This window comes from Semicossyphus pulcher, unplaced genomic scaffold (assembly GCF_022749685.1).
Source record: "Semicossyphus pulcher isolate SPU_LCO1_2020_fin unplaced genomic scaffold, fSemPul1.0.p SCAF_11, whole genome shotgun sequence".
Classification (NCBI taxonomy): domain Eukaryota; kingdom Metazoa; phylum Chordata; class Actinopteri; order Labriformes; family Labridae; genus Semicossyphus; species Semicossyphus pulcher.
Window position 1 is genome coordinate 15,664,358 of NW_027211615.1, and position 20,384 is coordinate 15,684,741.

Sequence of the window (20,384 nt, forward strand, 5' to 3'; positions counted from 1 at the left end):
ATCGTGTCCTGGCATTAGCAGCAGCTCTACACCTGGAAATTATACCCTCGAAAAAACCAAAGGATTGGCTTCTCCTCCGCCATTGCTGTTGGCAAAGTTGATATCTGAAGTCCATTCTTGGGTTTGATTGGTCGGTGATGGAGAAGGGACATTGACGAGTGTGGAGCTGTTCTGAAAGTTCAAAACTACTTTCAACTGAGAGCGCCGAGTGCAGCAACAAAAAAAAACAGCTGACGCCGAGGGCAAGTGTATAGAAAACTATCGCTGCAGTGCAAAAACCGCCATTAGTGGACACAGACCCTTACTGTATTGTTAGCATATCATGACCATTGTAAGGACTCTACAATGCTAGCTGGGCTAATTGCTAGTGCTGACTTGTTTTGTTTTTTGGCTCACATTTCTGTGTGTGCATGAACATGCATTATTTATAAAGCAAGCCTCACTGTAGCGTTTGGTTGCAATATCTCTTCCTTTGTTCTAAATGTTTTTTGAAGGCTTATTTGAAGCCACAAGAAGGCTAATCGAACATATGCTAACGTGCTAAAGGAATGCTAATGTTTGCAGTGTTACAATGGGGGCCAAAACATGCATGACACCAAGATGAGCTTGGAGTGGCCTACCTACAAGTGTCAGCTATTTGTTCTAATGAGAAATATGATTAGTTCTGTCATCTCAGTCTGCTGAAACAAGAAGCTACATTTCAGAAACTAGCTATCTTGTTGCAGGTGCTGAAACACATTCTGTCTCAGTGGTAAACCCCGTCTCCATGCCTATATTAGGTCGTCCTATTTGATATCAAACTAAAATAGAGCCGTGCAGCTGTCTGCCCCACCTGGCCGTCACCCTCACCGCACAGGTGACTCTGCCATCAACACCAGCAGACACACTGTAACCGAGATCTGATCTGTACAGTATTTCTATCAATGTGTGTGTCTGTGTGTGTGCACAGTGTGTACCCACGAGGCATGCGGGACGGGAATGGTTGATGGATGCCACGAGTACTTTTCATTAACAGGGTTGTTCAGGCGTTGTGACATTTCCCTGCCCTCTGCCTCGGTCTCAGTCTCACACTATATCTGCCAAAACCTGCCTGGTCACACAGTCCTAACCTTGTTGCACCGTGTAAAGAACGCCATCACACTGACATATCAGCATCATAACAAACAGTGGGGGTGTGTGGTCAAATGATGAGTCATGGGACTGTGTGACAGGGTGAATCCCACTGGTGCGAAAAGGACTAAATGTTTACGGATTAATGGCACCAGAGATGGGACAGAAGATGTCTGCTGTGGTAGAGCATACTGAACATCATGTAGCATACAAGACATGGTGTTACATAGCGTGCGATCGCAGAGGGACATACATTCTAGGTCATTGTTTGATTTTATCAGCATGGATCCCCCACATGGGTGGCATGTACAAGACCGGGACGGATCATAATGTATATGCAACTAATAATGTAATTTAAACACAGACCAAGTATACACACAGACTTCAGTATGTGTATCATAACTGCTCAGATTTTATCGACACTGCATTGTTCTAATTAGGATATTGGAATAATAAACTTAAACCAAATAAAAGGAACGTTTAACACCAGTCTCATATAATACCACAGCTTCAATATATTTTTCTTTAGTGATATAGTAGAGGCATTCAGAGGCATTCAACAGATTGTTAGCGACTGTGCTAGCCAGATTGAAATCCGCTAACTGCTTTTGTCCACAGGGGTTGCCAAGTCAACACAACATTAAATCCTTTTACTGTTTAAAATAACTAGTAACAGAGAAGTCCTATGTCTGTGTATAAAGATCAAGTCAGGAGACAGCTAGCTTAGCTTAGCATAAAGACTGGATGAAGGGGGAAACCAATGTAACAACATCCACAGGTCACTAACTTTAAAGCTTACCGATTACGATGTTACATTGCGTCGGTTTAATGTCATATAAAAACAAACTTCTGTTCAAGTTCTGTTTTTTAGACTTTATGCTAAGCTAAGCACCTTCGTGACGTAGCTTCATATTAAGTGCACAGACGCGGGTGTCAATCTATGAAATGAAAACAAATGTAAAACAGGCATAAAAATTGCAATTCCTTCTTATGAAAACTAAGTACATGTTTAAAGTTTATTTTAATCCTCCATGTGTTGAATCTAACTCTACAAACTAAAAATAAACAAACTTAAACAAACCCCTGCTTGATGACAGCTAATTAACTACGTGTGCGCACACTGAAACAGTGTTGTTTGGGGGGTTAGCTTGTCGTTGCGCCGGGTCAACACACATTTCTCTCTAAAGTGACAAGCAGAGGGGCTGACATGTTCAGAGCTGTTTCACTTTGTTTCCTTTTTAAACACAAACAACGTCCCACTGTCATCACTCCATCCTTCAAATACCAAAGGGCCCCTTTAAGAGTTCGGCCTCAGCGCTGGCCTCTGGAAAAGGCCCCATGATTTCCCCTAGAAGGCACGTCCCCAAGGAGAGAACTTTTACTCAATGCAAGCTCAGAGATTTTCTTCTCTCTCTGTCTTCTGTGAGCAGCTTTACACCCAGAATAACAGACCCAATCATACTCCGCTGTTCGTGCTGCCGCTACTGCACTCTCACACAGAAACTTTCCCGTTATTGAAAGGTGCCCTCAGGAGGACAATGCCCACTCCCCCTCCCTCATGTCTTGTGACATTAGGATTGCATTACACTCTGACTGACATCGCAACACACCCTCCCTGATTTTGTTTTACAACTGGTAGTCAATCTCTCACCCTGTAAACCTGCCGGCCTGTGTCAGTGAGCGTTAGTGGGAGTTTTCTCACAGGTTATCACTCTCACAGCTGTTTTTTCTTGTTCTCTGGCTGTAATTTAAGCTACTCTGCGATGATAATGGATTTAACACGTTCCTTTTAACAACACTCTGACCAGATGTGCTCCAAGCCTCGGGACAGACTGCTAAGTATCACTTTGTCTTCATTTCGTCTGAGGTGGTCCTCAATTTTCAACCAGGTAAAGCTCACCTGGAGGTCCCCAACACGCCTCTTTATTACCCTTAACTTTCCTTTCATGCATCACCTTCTTATGCTGTGCTATGCATAGACCCCGTTTACACCTGGCATTGAAATGAGTACATATTACCAGCATTGGTTGTGTAGCGAACTACATGTATAGCCATAAACTAGTAGTTTTAATACATTTTGCAGTAGCTTACTGGTAGTTACACTGAATGTGTATTTGCATAATTCAAGAAGTTTATCTCTTTTTTCTGTGACGTTAACATCAGAGAGTACAAACATTTAAGATACAATTTTTAAAATGAATTTTACCATTGTTTCTCTACTGCTAATGACCACCTTTCATCTTGACCACTGTGACAGCATGCCCGGGCAATTCACCTCATTCATATGGCAGCCATTTTCCTCTGACGTCATACTCAAGGAGGCCAGCTAAAATGCTGTTATAATGCCTTTATGGTTACAAGTCGTATACATTTTGGGTATCTGACAAATCATTACCATTTTACCGCTCAGCAAGTTAAGGGCAATCTGGCCATATTTCAAGTTCAAGCATCATATTTGATAAGCTACGGTCAGAAAAAAGCTCACATTAGCATTCAGTCATTTACTAGAAAATATAACTGTCAGCTTACTTTACTGTAAGTTGCTAAAAGCTAACATTACCATTTGATAGTGTTACACAATACAATAGGAAAGACATAAATTAAACTTAATAAACTTACTTTATTTTAGCTAGGAATTTACTTTCTAGCTAATGCAATGTTAGCTAAGAAGTGTTTGAATGCTAGCTTTAGCTTTTGTCTATACTTTAGCCAAACTTTAGCCAGCATTAGGTAACGTTACATTACAAGATTACTGCTGTTAAAAAGTGACTTGTTACGTTACTGCGTTACCTACTGAGAAAACTTTTGCGTTACCAAAAATTAAAACCCTCTTTGCGACTCGTTACACATGTGGGTTATATTGTCAGAACACCATGTAGCCTGCTGTACGACTACCTTTGACTGTATTAATTCTTCCGTCATTGCAGCCTAGTTAACAGCCCATAATCTGCAACTCTGCAGCCTAATAACAGGAATGACAGACGCAATATAACCTTTACAGCTCTTCATTATGCTAACAATCTGACAGTGAACTGGGCAGAGGCATACCGTGTTAGGCACAGCTGTTTCAATGAAAACAACACAGGCTCTTAGTCCCACCAGTGTTGTGGAGCTGTGTTTAGCTGTAGATGCTTCTTTAAATTTGAAGTAGAGCTCTTCGTCGCTGGCGAGCACTTATCCTCCAGGCACAACTTACATGTCACCATCATGTTGTTTCAAAAATAATGGGAATATTTCCACTAAGTAAATGCTCTCTGCCACCTCACTAGTTGAATTAGCTAGCTACGCATGGGCACTGACACAACTGTGTTAACCTTCCACTGGTACACAGCTACCTGCCATGAAGTGGGAGAGAAACAGAAACAATGCTTGAAGGATTTTCTTTTTGTGGCAACAAAAGGAAAGGGGAAATACAGCATTTTTTTTTTTCCAGTAACGGATTACTTTTCATGAAAATTAACTATATAACGGATAACTTGCAGAAGTAACGCGTTACGTTACTTGTTACAACATGATCAAAGTACTCTAACGGATTACTTTGTAACGGCGGAAGTAACTGGAAGCTTTCAGAGTAGCTTACCCAAAACTGCTGATCACAAGTGGACAGCTCTACGTACAGGTGTGAATGCACCCAACGCGTATGTGAAGACAATTGAGATTCTCAGACAACATTGAAAGGTGTTTTTGGGCCTGCAAGTGGCCACATGCCTTTAGTGTAAATTTGCCTACAGACCAGGGAGGTGAGATCCAATCACAAGTGGTCACTCGAGACGTAAGCGGAGATGCATTCTAACACCAGGTGTGAACAGACGTACTTAGAGCTGTCCACTTTGATTGAGTCACCCAGGATGTCTGTTAATTCCAGGTGTAAACAGGGCCTCACACCCTATCTGATGCTCTCTGAACTATTAGCTTCATATCTCCCTTAAAACTCCAGCACTATGGCTTAACCCAACAGCCCTCCTGTGTGCTGATACCAAATAGTCTCATCTTTTTAAGGGATTATTTGAAATATTGAGCTTACTCCAATATATTCCTGAACAATGACCACAGGTGAAGCTGTGGCTACTCTGCTTGAGCTAATATTATCTACATTAACTCCTTTATTGTATGTACAAGCATGAGAATAGAGTTCTCACAATCACTTTATGAAGCATCCTGACCTAAATGACCACAAAGCCAACATTACTTCTCTTAACCTTTCCCAGATGTGCGAGTCAGCGGAGAGAAGAGGGTGTGGACGAAGTAGGTGCAGCAGCGAGATGGGAAAATAGTGCTGATAGAAAGAAAGAGTGGCGCAGTGGGAGATGGAGAATAGAGCCGGGTGAGTAAAGAGAGGGGGGAGAGGCTGTCACTGCCTCCAGGGGTGAGGCGGGGGGGCCAGAGGTAAGAGAGATGGGGGTCTATGCTGTCTGGGTGGTGGGACCACAGGGAATGACAGAATTATTAGGACGAGCATCTGACAGGAAATAAATACAGCGTGGGCAGAAATCGCCAAGAGGCAGCCAGCCAGACATTGTTGAAAAGTACAATAAAGTGGTCGTATATGGGTTAAGAAAACTCTTCATAGTGTGCTGAACCGGAGGAATTGCGACCTTTGCTGCTCAGACTGAATGAAATCATTTCTTTCTTCCACAGGGCATCATGTAAATACTTTATTTTAACGTGTTCCTGTTGGTTTGTTCATTATCTATATGAGCTACGTTGTTGACTTTATCCAAGTTTAATAAAAACTGTTAATTAGGATAACTAAATTAACTCAATGCCGGAAAATTCTTGGTCTGCTTGTAATAAAAATTCTTCATTAATCATGTTTGTCGAGGTTGTTGGGATGTCACCGTTCCGTCATGTTGTGTCTGGCTTGGTCGTGATGTGTTGATGAACGGACGGAGCAGGAAGACATCTGGATACCTCAGAAGCTCCACTGCTTAAGGGCCATCCGTCCTCTCTGTCATTTGTACGCGGATATTTGAGAGGAAAAGAATGAATGGCATGGAGAGAACAAAGTCGGAACGGAGCGGGGACTTTGAAGAAACCTCTTCGTATATGTCATTGTCAAGGGTTCTGGACTCGGGACCCCCCTAAGCAACACAAACACACAGCTGAAACATTCGTGGCACTTCTTCTGAAACAGTCAAGGAACAACATGAAAGAACATTTTTCTCATTCTGCTGGAGACATGATGACTTATGTGGCATCCTTTTTCAGTCCTTTTCCAGACGTGGCGTTGGTTTTGGTTTCCAGCAATCACAGTGCGACAGCAGCAAGGTCAATAAAAAGGCGGGAAAATGTACCAACAATCACAGTAAAATGTAATTAGCTTCAAACAGGGCAACTTAAACATTATCTGGTTGTGATCACAGTTTAAATAGCTTGTCTGTCTGGACATAGAAACTATAATCTCCATGTAGCTCCGGGCTAACTGGATGTGTTGCCTTCATGTGGTTTAGACATCCTCAAATGACTCCACAATAATGAAAGCAAATGACTGTACTAATGCCTCCTGGCCAGGAGATCAGGATATCGCTCATTCAATTTGTAATACTTCCTGGCTGCTAAACACACAGACGGCGGAGACCTTCCAAGAGCTCTGTCTGCAAAGTAAATCAAAAGCAATCAATGAGACGAGGTATTAGTCAGTTTCAGACAAATTAAACTTACTTGTGTTGGATTCTTTGGCCTCAGATGTTTTGTTTTAAGTCTCCACTTTTCTTTTGAGTGGATTTTCACTGTTTATTCTAAAGATAGACGGGTCCCAGACCTCTAAATTGCTGCTCCGATCTCCAATTTCTTCAGTGATTCAAATTGTTGTCAGTTGTTGTGCTCAGTTGACTGCTGTTTGTCTGGTTGGAGAACCAACCGCTAACCAGAGCTTTTTGAGCAAGCATCTGTGCTGGAGACAGTGAAATGGTTACCCAAAATAGGCACAGAAATGGCAGCACTTGGGACAAACTCATTATTTCAGGTGCTGCGCCAGAATAGAACTATTGATCAGAGACAATCTCACTATACATGCACTCTTTGAGATCCACACACACATCAGGAACAGAGCCTCTGGTCGGTCAACAGAGACATTAGGAAGAGGCTCAGAGGACTGCAGTTTAACAAGGAAACACGGATAAATAATCCCTAGAAAACAAAGTATTGCATTCATCATTCATTCATGAGTTTCCACGAGAACACTGTTAGTTCCAGACAATTGCTCTGGAGCCCTTGTACGGAAGGCGCAGCCGTCTGCTTCCAAGCAATAAAAAACAGTAAGTCATGCAGCCTTCCAAAGATATTATACAGTAAATGATACCCAACCTAGGGGGATTAAAATACAACACACAACATGAGCAGGGGTAATAGGGGGATTGGTCAGCTTGACGTAACAGCTGCGTCAATTTGGCGAGTTGCAAGTTCATGCAGAATGCACAGGAAGTGCAACGTCACAACTTCCCGGAGGGACTGAAATGGCGACAAGCCTGTAATGTATTTGACGCAGGTTGCTGTAAATTGAATTAGATGATAATTGTTGAATCTGCATATTTCTTTGATTGATGTTGGCAACTGTCCATTCAAAAGGTTGTCCAGTGGATTGGTATGATTGTGGAACAGCTAACATAAACAAAATGTTCTGATAAATACTGAACTGCTTCTACTGCAAGAATTACTATGAGGTCTGAGATTTCTTTAATGCGAGTGCCAATTACATGGAAACAGGACTAAGAGTCTACAGCCATGGTAGTGGGATGGAGAGGCTTTATACAGCAGTGTTTTGAGCTACATGCTAACATCAGTATGCCAACATGTTTAAAGGGACATACTATCATTCTGATTTTTACGTAATATTTACCAGGTTTCAAATATCTATAGATTATTATTAGAATATGGAACATAAAGCCAAAAACATTAACTTTAAATGCTGCTTGGGGATCTGAACTGCATTAAGGTTCATCCTCTAGTGACTTTGAACATCTGTAGCAAATCTTAGCATGCCAATCCATCCCATATCTTCTGACAAATCTGTGATTGTACTCTGATTGTGGTGTTAGAGGAAATGTCGGGGGATCACCAAAGTCTGTAGGGTTTATCCTCTGGGGACCAGGACTGCCCGTACAAAATGTCATGACAATGAAACAATAGGCTAACTGTCGAGAGATTTCAGTGAAGGTCAAAGGGTAGGGCCAACAGACTGATGGAGCATCGCCGCTAGTGTGGCTAAACCATGATAAAATGATGCTATATCAAGGTTTTCACTGCCAACATCTATTTAACATAAACATTCCAAAGTCTGCTAACAATGCACATTAACATACAACATGCTAAATTGAGGCATGACTCCACATGTATTACTCTGTACATGTGTTTTGGGAAAAGAGTTGTTCATTGAGAGGGTCGAAGGGGTCAGCGCTGTGCAAAAGGCATGACGAGTAACATCCGTGAAAACATATCTTCCGTTCTATGCATACAGACACAATATCCCTTCTGCTTATTTAAGTGAGCGTGTAACGCAAACTGTAGTGTTTGCAACAGCCAAAGGGAGCGTGTCTGTTCATCAACATTATCTTTAGATCTGAAAAGTAATATTATTCTGTATGTTATTTTAAATGTGACCACCATGCTCCTATGAACAAGAGGTAATTTAATTTCCAGCAGGGCCTCAGTCCACAGAGGTGCACGCAGCTTGGAGCGGATCCACCAGGAACTCCTGCCAGGATGTAAAGATCACAGGCCGACTCTCTGCTGAGAACACGGGGGTGCATGTCTTTAGTATCGCCCTTTATGTTTTATTGTACCTGTAGAGGATGACAGATATAATTTTATGTCCGTGTTTAAAGGCTGGTTTTGAAGGCTGAGCCCCTGGACATGTGCCCGGAGGTCCCTCTAAACTTTCACTACGTCCCAAACCCATTTAATGTGCATACAAGATAAACATTGTTGCGTGCATGTCTTAATAAGTCAATGGGGATTTCACATAGGTTATTGTGATTTTCATTATCCGTCAGTGCACTGCTGGGATTCAACCATATCTCAAGTATGAGGTAAGAAAATAAGACCCCTGTGAGGGATGAAAAGATAACTGGGCCTGTAGTGCTTCCAATAGGCCGTCAGAAGAGCTAAATAAACATATTACGAGGATTTTGGCGATTGTTAAACTTCACACTGACAGTGTAAGCTGTTTCGTTTCAAAGTGTCGGAAGAAAATGTATTTGAAGATAACACAAACATCGCTAACAAACACTCCTTTCAAAAGGCACACCCCAGGGGTCTTTGGTTTGACTGGCTGTCGTCGTGATTGCAATCTGGCTGAAGGCCCGGAGAAACGTTCAGAGAGCAGTTTCGTGTACTGTATATGGTCAGGTTAGAGGTTGTCTGTGTCTTGTTCCGCAGAATTAGCACCTGGATAGACAGGAAAATCTGGATTACTTCAACCTGTTGTACTTCACATTAATGTGGCCATAGTGAGTCAATGGCTTTTGGTTACTTTGCAGTTACTTCCTGCATTGTAGAGGTTCAGTGAAAGGAGACCTTGCACAAATATGTGTATCAGGGCAAGCTTATGAGCCTCTTACAGTTTGAGAAAGGGTTTTACACACAGACAGTTGATCATATTTATTGACAGAATCACCTGCTTAGGATGTTACTGTACGATTAAATGCCTCATTATCTGTTACATTACTGTCATTACAAGTCTTCTTTTATTAATGTCACATCAGTAGCAACAGTTACGTCACTGACCTTTGACTTCATGGTAATATTAATAAAAATGTGGTGATGTTATTAAGCTGGGTTTAAGCACGACAATTTGAATAGGCTTGAAAAAGGCTTTGGTTCAAATATGGCAGGCTAGTTCAAGGAAACAACATAAGAAGAAAGACACAAGGTCACATTACAGAAGTCACGTAACTTACATTAGTTAAAAAAGCATCAGCGGCTGTTATAAAAAGCATGATGTCGTAATGCTGTGTTCATGGTTGACAATTGTCGAAATGTTAGGAAGCTAAAGCTTGTTACTCGACTACTGAAAAAAACATTTCATAACACATAAGCTGGTATTAGCCAACAGCTAATGCTAGCATTCAGCCACTTCCTAGCTAAATTCGATAGGGTTACAAAATTCGACAGGAAAGGCACACATTGTTAGCCGTCGGTTATGTTAGCTAGCAAAAGGTTGAATGCTAATGTTAGCTATAGTTAAATGATAGCTAATGGGTTTTAAAATATGTTGTTTTGCCTTAAAATAAGGCCTTACTTCCCTTCAGATTTTTACTGTCAATTTCTCCTCAGTTGATTATCAAACAAATATGAAGAAATGTGTCATATTCCCGATGTCTATACTACTTGCTACCTGGAAGATACCAATATTATACTAGCATCTTAGCTTGCGCATGATGTCAAAGAAAAATGGCTGCTTTGTGAATATTGTGAAATAGGAATGGCTGCCTTTATCTCCATAAGGGCTGTTCCACCTCACCATAAGAAGATGACGGCCTTCTCAGCCTAATAGGTAAAGTAGAGCTCATAACCCAAGATTGAGCCGACAGGAGATGACAGAAGGAAGAGGAGACAAAGGAAAGGATTCAGAGGCAGAAAGGCAACAGGAGGAAAACTTTATCCGCATAGAGATGTGAGAGACCAGAGAGGACCTGTTGATGCCAGACTTGGAAAATAGATGTATCCACGGTTGAGAGGGATCCCAGCTGTGTAACTCTGACAAATGAATTTGAAGCGCTTATCGACTTTATCCCCCTGCAGACTTTGTTTCATCTCCTAAAAATAAACGGAAGAAAGGACAGAGCCTGCATGACCAAACATTTAGCTCTCAATATGGTAAGAAAAATATATTACTACATGTGTATTGCCATGTGAGAACCTGGTTACAGAATGTCCTGAACAAGATGTATGGGCTATCTTGCAGATATCAACAATAGCCACATTTTAAAGGTTAAAATAAACCTGAAATAGTTATGAATTATTACAAGACTTTGAACACAGCTTGTCAGATATTGGCAGGACCAAAAGTGACCAAAATCAGAGGAACATGGCAGATGTTTGATGTCTGCGCTCAAATTCATTAACTCTCAGAATAGTACGACAATAAGCACAACTTGTGCAGAAAGGTCAGTTAATTTTGTTGCCTCAAGGGGCTTTAGACAATAAAGATAAAAGATCAAAGACCAAATCTACTCCATCTATTGGAATGTTATGAACAGACAGATTAAAATAAGACACATTTTAAACCGTAAAATACAAGCCATTTCTGATTAGATTATTAATAAGGATACTTCAGTTCAGCTGCTTTTTTATTCCACTTGAGACCTGCTGGGAAATTAAAACAACTTTTCCTACACGGCCTGTTACACTGAGGAACGAGCCGTCCCAAATATTTGCTGTTAAAAACAGTAAATCCCACCAAAGGCCCTGTAGAGCCTCGTAATAGAGTTGCAAACGTTTTGACAGTGCATGACTTTAATGACGTTGGACTATCCTATTACTTGTTGCATGCAAACTCTATACCTCCTGTCAGTGAACGCTCTGTGTCCTCAGGCTAAGCAGATATTACTTCAGGGAAAAGAATCTCATTCAGCAGGGGAGGTAATACCGTCTGTGTCCTCAGAGACTCCTGTCTGCTATCTGGATTTGAACAGCGAGGTTCACAGCCCGGGGCAAAAAAGTTTAACATGATTTTCTGGATGATGACAAAGGTATGTCTTCCTTGTAAGTGTGGCCTATTGTGTGAAAAATATACTGTATCTGTTTCACATTACAGCGCCTCCCTGGGTTTACCCTGCAACTCATTCAACATACAGAGCCAATAATCAGAGCCACATTTGTGCTGCAGGGAGGGAGCCGGGATATACGAGGTCCAGGTAGTGATCATACAGTTAAATCGCAGTGGATGATTATTCTGCGTCGGATGCAAAGTCTCCTGGACCAAGAACATGGGAAAAGTGCAAAGTAGGGTTAATCATAAACGCTCTATACCTGGAATATGGATATAAATATATGGAACATGCTTTTTGGCTGTGTTGAAGAAGATTTATTTCCCTTTAATCTTTATACAAGGAGCTAGCAGGCGATTAGCCTAGCTTAGCATAAAGACTGTTTCTTTAATCTGCACAAAACAATTGATTTTTTGTTGGTAATTTCCAGTATTTATGCTAAGCTTAGCTAACCGAATGCTAGCTGTAGCTTCCTATTTTAGCATACTGACATAAAAATAGTATTAATATTACTGTCTAATTTTCAGCAACAGGAGTGTATTCCCAAAAGAAAGGCTAGTTTTTTATTTATTGTAGCATTACATTGACTTCTTGCCATTGCAATGCTTACATTAGGCAAGTTAAACATGATTGTGAATCATTTAAACAATTTATTCTGATATTCAAACCAAGAACACGATAAAAAAACAGTCCCATTATCAAGGAAATCCACATGGATGTAAACTTGTAAAGCAATACTTTTATGTACATGCAAAAGCAGAAACAAGTGTTTAGTTACTGTCTCAAGTGGCTCTTAGTGGCATGGCTTTTATCCAGCTTTAATTTTTGGCTCCACATGGAGCACAGACGAGAGCTCTTTTTGAACTTTCAAAGGGATCCTCCTCAGATCAAATATCTGCAGATTTCCTGAGGATCAGTAGTAGATGAGTTCCAGTAGTGATTGAATCATACAGAACATTTACAAAAACAACATATAGATCTCCTTTAACTTTTAACAGGTGGAGTGGTAAACGCAGAAAGAGATCCTCAATCAGTATCGTGGAAAATGTACTGTACATGTATGTGCACTGCTGTGGAAGTCAGATAAACCAATGGCATGTGCTGTGTGGAGATGAAAACAAGCTGTGCAGCTTGGGACAAGTATCCATTGTAAAACTTTTTTCAAATAATCTTTTGCTATAGTCGTATAAATCTGTCAAAATTAAAGTCTCTGTGGAGAAGAGCATGAGGCGCTCCAAAGAGCTATCTCTATTTAAAAATGGAAACGCATTGTTCATGTCGGGAGTGAAGTTCTGACACGATCCAGATGCAGCCAAAGAGCCGTGTTTAGTAGAAGCCTTCCTGAACACAGAACATAAAGTCAGACTGAGATTAGATTATCCCAGCAGGCTGTCGTCCCAGAACACAGTTAACCAAGCAACACTGATTCAATGCAACATACACATACAGGTTTTGCCTGTTTTCTTTTATTTCATCATCTCTGTTCAGCTCTGACGTGTCGATCCCTAAGTTGTGCCACCACTTTGGTTTAGACTGGAATGACAACTTATTGATGGATTTCTACGTAGTTTTTAGTCCAGACCTTCCTGGTCCCCAAAGCATGAATCTTACCAGAACTTTAGATGTCTAGTGGCAGTGGTATTTCAGACATGTTCACTCGTCCAGTGAAATATCTCAACATCTACCCAATGAATTAAGTTCTTTTCAGACATACAAGAGTCCCAGAAGATGAACCCTAATAACGTTGGTGATACTTGACTTTACTGTGCTTTGTGGTTAGTTGTAAGTAGCGAATGTCTACATCGTAACATGTTAAACTAAGATAGTAATCATTAGCATAGCATACTGTACACCTGTTAGCAGTACAGCCTAGCAGAGCTGCTGGCATACGGAGACCCGAAGTCCCAAATTGTTTCCAGCTGAGTCCCAACAAATATCTCTAAAACGTCCCAACATTTAACACTAACTACCAACATTGCTTCATTCAAAAGCTTAAGTTCTTGAGTACGTTTCTCCTTTCGGATGAGAGGTGAAACGTCTTCAAGAACTTCAACCAAGTCCAGCTTCCTTTTGGATTAAGCTTTTGAACCATGACCTGGATGACTGAGAACCTTCACAGAAACATTAGGTCATCATGTTCTTTTGCACTCATTTTACGTGACCCAATAAAGATACACAACGCACAAATGTTCAACCCTGATTTTTGTGTCCGTAGGTCGAGGAATCTTTGTGTTATTAAACCTGTTGTTATGAGTCAAAGGCAAGTGTCACAGGCAATGATACTTGTGGCTGTTGCTTAGAGAACTTGTCTGTATGCTAATCGTTAGCTGTCATTCTGAAGAGAAAGATTTCTAAAAGGGGGCTTTCACATTCGGGACCCGGGCCCGGATCCGAGTACACTTGACCCCAAAGTCCAGTTTGTTTCATTAGTGTGAACACTGTGTACTTGGGCATGGTTCGTTGATCCGTACCCAGGTCCACTTGAAAAGGTGGTCTCGAGTACGGTTCATGTGTACTCGGATCAGATGTGAAAGCTACTGTACCAAACCACGGAAGTGGACTGCTTTCTATAATGTCTCTTAGGAAATCCGCGTATGCATGCAGCACCGCTGATCTTATCCTCTGAACTGCACGGCCATGGCTGATACCGTAGGAAGGTAGGTGAGAGGGTCGTTCTTGAGATTTTCTCCAAAATAAGAATTATAGTAGGCATAGTGAGATTGTATGGGCTGGGAATCATGCGATTCTTGCGCTTTTCTACACTGGAACAACAACATAAACAATGTTGCGTAGTTGATGATACTCCTCTTCTTCTTCTTGTGCATTACCACTACCTTCTGCTTCGGAGTCCTACCGCAAGTCTACTCGGGTACGGAACAAAATTATTAATGTCGTCTCTGGTGTTGAAGTTGTCCCTGTATGTCTGCCAAGGGCTGAAGTAGTCGTCCACCAAACGGATGTCAACGGCTAACGTTACAGAGTGTGCTTAAGCTAACATGTGGCCATGCAGCAGATTATTTTAACCCTTATTTAATAGTTCAGCATCAACTTCAAATGGATTTATGGACTGGAAGTATTACAGATGAAGAGGCACAATTCATATGATGCAGCATATAGAATTATAAAGTCAATCTCAGGGCGAGATGGGTGACGATGACTGTAGGAGAACAGGGTTTGACTCCCGTATTGAACCAAAGTCTTGTTCCGAGTTACATCCGTAGTATCACTGACACTTTCCAGGTTTTCCTACGTGATATCAATCATATGATTGAATCATAAGAACATTACTTTATAAGCAACGATTTTTCTTTATATCTGTATGAATTACATTACCCGTGGTGAAAAGATTACCCTGATTACCCCTGCTAGAAAAACCCCAGATACACGTCTCCCATCCCTCAAACAGCTGTGGGGTCAGAGACATGAAAGAGCACATGACACACTGATCAAAAAATAGGGGACATGAGGGACGAGAGTCTTTGATGCTTTTGTACTTATTTTCTCCCTGAATGAGTACATGGGGACGCTCTGACAACAGGGTGTTTATCAGACATAAAGAGGCTTAAATCAGCTGAGAGGACTTTGTGTTTGTTCTTCCCGGTGCTTCACTGTGTTTCTGTGTTTCCTCGCTGTTCACTCTCCTCTTTAATCCTTTTCTTTCTTTCCACCATCACAGCGCATGAAGGTCCCTTGTGAGCTCCCGTAGCTTGGGATCATTGTGCTTACCACAACAAAGAGAAAACATCCCACATTTGTAAATGGGCTCTTGCCAGTTGGACAGGTTTTATAAAACAAGCATTTCAGCGGGGGAAAGGAAGTCTGCCGGATTGAATCTCAGCAGCCAACAGCGTGGGTTGATGGTGAAACGTGTTACCCAATCAGATCTAATTAGATTTTTGCAATGTTTTACACGGTTGACACCTACCAAAGTCCCCTGATGCAAGTCCTCAGTGTGTATTTACAAAAGTTGAATGCTGGGTGAGATGCCAAAGATTTCGTTAATCATCCCTGTGATTCTTCTGAGCTGCAGGGGATTTATTTATCATAACATTGACTTGTTCCTTTTCCAAGTTCTTCCTTGGACAGTTTCTCTTGCTTGTCTTTCCTTAATGGGAATCAATATATTATTTCAAAGTCAGCCAGAGGATTAAATGAGCCTTTTTCTACAACCACATAAATACACTTACTTTTCATTGCCAACAAGGGAATATAGCAGAAAATCAGTCATTTAAAAAAGCTGTTGAAGCCTTCATATCTAAAGTACGACCATCTTCGACACCTTTGCTACGTCTCAATTTATTTGCTTGAAATAAAGTCAGAACAAGAGGAACCATGATGGCAACATGCTGAGGTTGCAGGAAAGATTGTCTGCAGAATGAGCAACAGTAAAAATAAACCCAAAATAAACAGTAATACAAAAATATGCCGTATTATGTAAAAGAAAAAAAAAAGAAAAGCCAGATTTATTTCAAAAATTTGAAACATCTGGAGAACACTTTAAAAAGTTTGGCTCCAGTCATCCTCCATCCAAAGCTCATCTACAACACCTACGATGACGTAGGTGTTCTGGCTCAAAAAAAGAGTGAGCTACATTAGAACAAACTAAAATCCCTTAATAAGCAACATGGCTACAAATACATTCATCTGAGCATAGTAGTGTTTTATCAGCCAGTAAAGTGCACATTTTTATACAAAGAAATGACAGCATTCCTTTTACAAATGGAATTTTTGATTGATAAATAATGAAACCTTTGTCTCAATTTAGCACATTTGTTGCCACATACATGCTTTGGTAGCTAGTAGGCCATTAGCGCATGATGGCTAATGTTAGCAACCTTTAGCAAAATATTAAGTCAATTCACTTCTAAGACTCGTCTGTTACATGAGCATGTCACATGTCTTAGGGGGAAGGTGATGACTTTCATGGACACACTGAAGTTCAGCTAATTCTTGGTAGCATGATAGCTTGTCCTTGAAAAACCTGTTAAAAACACTGAAGTTCAGTGATTAGTAGTGAGAACTTCGGATTCAAACAATGGGGATATTAGATTTCATATTTTAAGACATTTCTGTCGCAAAAGTGTCTGCGCTGCTTCTTGAGTCGTCGGTCATGGCTAAATAACCTAGCTAAACCTGCTAATAAGTATATGTGCTGTTTAGGATGTTTGTTTGTATGCGTGCGTGTGTGTGTGTGGCGCATAAGTGTGTGTGTCTTTGTTTAACTAGGCTATGTAATAAAAGCTTGCTTGGACGACTGGCAGTAAGCATACTAGCAGATTAGCTTGCTATACTCGTCACACGACTGCCTCATAGGAAATTTCTCAGTCAGGTTGCATCATATCTTTTCACCAGATAACTTCAGACAGTTTGGGGCATTAAACATGACTCATGAGTTTGTTGTGCTGTAACTTTCCTGAAACCCGATAACTCTAGGTAATAAATCAAAACTAAAGCATGTTATTTAGTATGAGTGTAAAAAGTCAAACATGTAAGTGCACTTCCACTGGAAAAAAAAAAGAGCTTCCTCTCGCACTGTTCTCGGTCCTGTGTTTGCCAGCGATGGAATTTCACTGGAGGGTTTGCCTTGTGTTTGACTGCCCAGTCCTTATACATACGAGTGAATGGGAGATGGAAGGACTTCAGGTTTGCCTCTTTTCATCGTCTGCTCTTTTGTTGCATCATGTCTCTTTGTGTGCAGAAAATGTCTCCTAATTAAGCCTGATGCTTAAAGACTGGAGAAACTCTTGACTGTTTGACATTCACTGTACTGGCAAGTCTTCTCGTGGCAAGTCAGACCGGACACACATGCGCACACACACACATGCAGAGGTTTTACAATCTCATTCAAGAGGTAAGATGTATTGGACATGGTGTTAAAAATACAACAGAAAAAAGAGGGTAGTAAAAATAAGGGGAAAAAAACGACATCTTCAAGTTGTTTCCATGAATGACCCCCGACTGGGAGAGGAAGAGAGCAAGGGACAAAGATCATGTTCCCCATCAGGGAGCCCACATAACATGTCTCTATAGTGAAGAGGGGAGTTTCTCAGGTCTAAAAACACATAACTCTGGAGGTAATCTGTTTTTATTTTAGCTACAGATTGGAGAAGTCCTTCATTAAAAATGGTCCTTTAATATTTCTGGAGCAGATTCAGCTACTTAAAGGTTTATATTTATGAGTAGTAGCTTATCTGCCCTCTTAGATGTTATAACTGAACCTTCACCGCCTTTAAGTTGTGAAAACAGTGACTACTGTCCTCCATAACATCCACTTAAATGTCTCCTATTATTTAATCCACAAGGCCTCACTGTCTGGAGTGTCAGCCGGGCAAAGCTGCACCTGACAATCACCACTGCCCCCTGCTGGGCTCCACCTGTCTACATTTTCAAATTCTATACTATTCAATACATTCACCCAGTTTCGGTTACTGTATCAGTTTGAAAAACACTTATAAGGCGGACTTATAAGGGTGAAGAAAATTCTGAAGTGGCCTTGTGTAACTCAAGGTTTCTTTATACAAGCGAGGTGTGGTTCACATTAAGGAGAATATAGGGCAGCCACATATCAGCTGTTCTCACTTTAACTCCTCTATGAAAGAAAACATTATCATATGGCGAACTTAAAGGCTGACCTTAAAAAGACCCGAATGTTATGATCCACAGGTGGAATCAGTATAAAGTCAGACGTCAAAGCATCATTATTTCAATAAAACATAACTTTAAAATATGCTACAAAGCCCTGCTGTGTATTGTGGTTTAGTGCAAGTAAACCACAAGTAAACCATATTTTACTGGAGCCAGTACATTAAGTTATATGATGTCAATAAGCACCGCAACATTAAAGTCAACGGACAGATTTCACAATGTGGTTTGACGTGAACTTCTCACCCAAACAAAGAGGTGAAAGATTGGAACATATTGAGGCCACGCCGAGATAAGCTGATGAAAAGCATGATGGTGAAAGGAGCACAAGAGTGACGTGAGACAGAACATTTCAACAAACTCATTCTTAAGGAGATCAATGGACGAAAGTAACCCCAGCATAAAGTGACGCTGTCAAAAGTCAACATCAGCTGAGCATGAGTTTGTCTAGCTTTAAACAAGTTTACCAAAATCCCAGCGGCAGCACGTCTTATAAATCAAGATAGTTCACAGGCAGAAAAGGCCAGAGAGTTCTTATTCATCGTTCTTCTTATTGTTCTTTTTTATTGATTTACTGATTTTGTCAGCAAATTATTCCAAATAACTTACTGCACCCTTCCCATACTGCAGCTGGTGAAATTAATGTACCATTAGCGGCTAAAGAGCCTAATGTTTCTTCAGGAGCCCGTGGAGACTAAAGTAGAGCTAAATGTAGGAACAAACATGGCACTGTGTGCTAACAAGTTTAAATGACTTTAGCAACGTTTGCAAAGATCATCTTACATCTTGGTTGTGTTTACAGCTTGTGAGGCTGCCCCCACGTGGCCAAAAAAGAGTCAGTGATTGCAGGTCTGAAGTGTGCTATGGGAGCCTGGATTGTTTGCAGCAATGATGCTATACAACAAAACAAATGCATACAAAAACTTCCAACGCATCTGTGGACTTACCAAATACTTCAGCAGTGAGAAAAAACGCTTGCAAATGTGCTAGAGTTGAATACTTTAACGTAAAGTGGATTTGACTTTTATATCTATCGAAATAGCAACACACAACTCCTGCTAGCTGGCAGCTGCCTGCTAGCTGTAGCTAATGTTAGCCACAGGCCCGGAGAACAAGACAGGAGTAGGTTACTTTAAGCTAACCATGCTAACTAACAGTATTGCTGTAGCTAATGTTAGTCACAGGCACACAGCACAAGACAGGAGTAGGTTACTTTAAGCTAACCATGCTAACTAACAGTATTGCTGTAGCTAATGTTAGTCACAGGCACACAGCACAAAACAGGAGTAGGTTACTTTAAGCTAACCATGCTAACCAACAGTATTGCTGTAGCTAATGTTAGTCACAGGCACACAGCACAAGACAGGAGTAGGTTACTTTTAGCTAACCATGCTAACTAACAGTATTGCTGTAGCTAATGTTAGCAACAGGCACACAGCACAAGACAGGAGTAGGTTACTTTAAGCTAACCATGCTAACTAACAGTATTGCTGTAGCTAATGTTAGTCACAGGCACACAGCACAAGACAGGAGTAGGTTACTTTAAGCTAACCATGCTAACCAACAGTATTGCTGTAGCTAATGTTAGTCACAGGCACACAGCACAAGACAGGAGTAGGTTACTTTAAGCTAACCATGCTAACTTACAATACTGTAGCAGTTCGTTCAGTCTTCATCCACTTCTTCACCGTCCTCATTATCCTCCATCTGTAGAAACACAATGTCTCTACCATGTTAGCAGTTGGCATCCATGTCCCAGAGTTAGTCCTGCGCCCTTTAAGAAAAGAACAAACTAAGACTATTTTCTAACAAAATGCATAAAATGTAACTTTTCCTTGTTGCTTGTTCCTTCCTGCTACACCAGCAATCCTCGCTTTAAACCAGGAACTATCAAACAGAATTGGAACCTGCTATTGGCATATA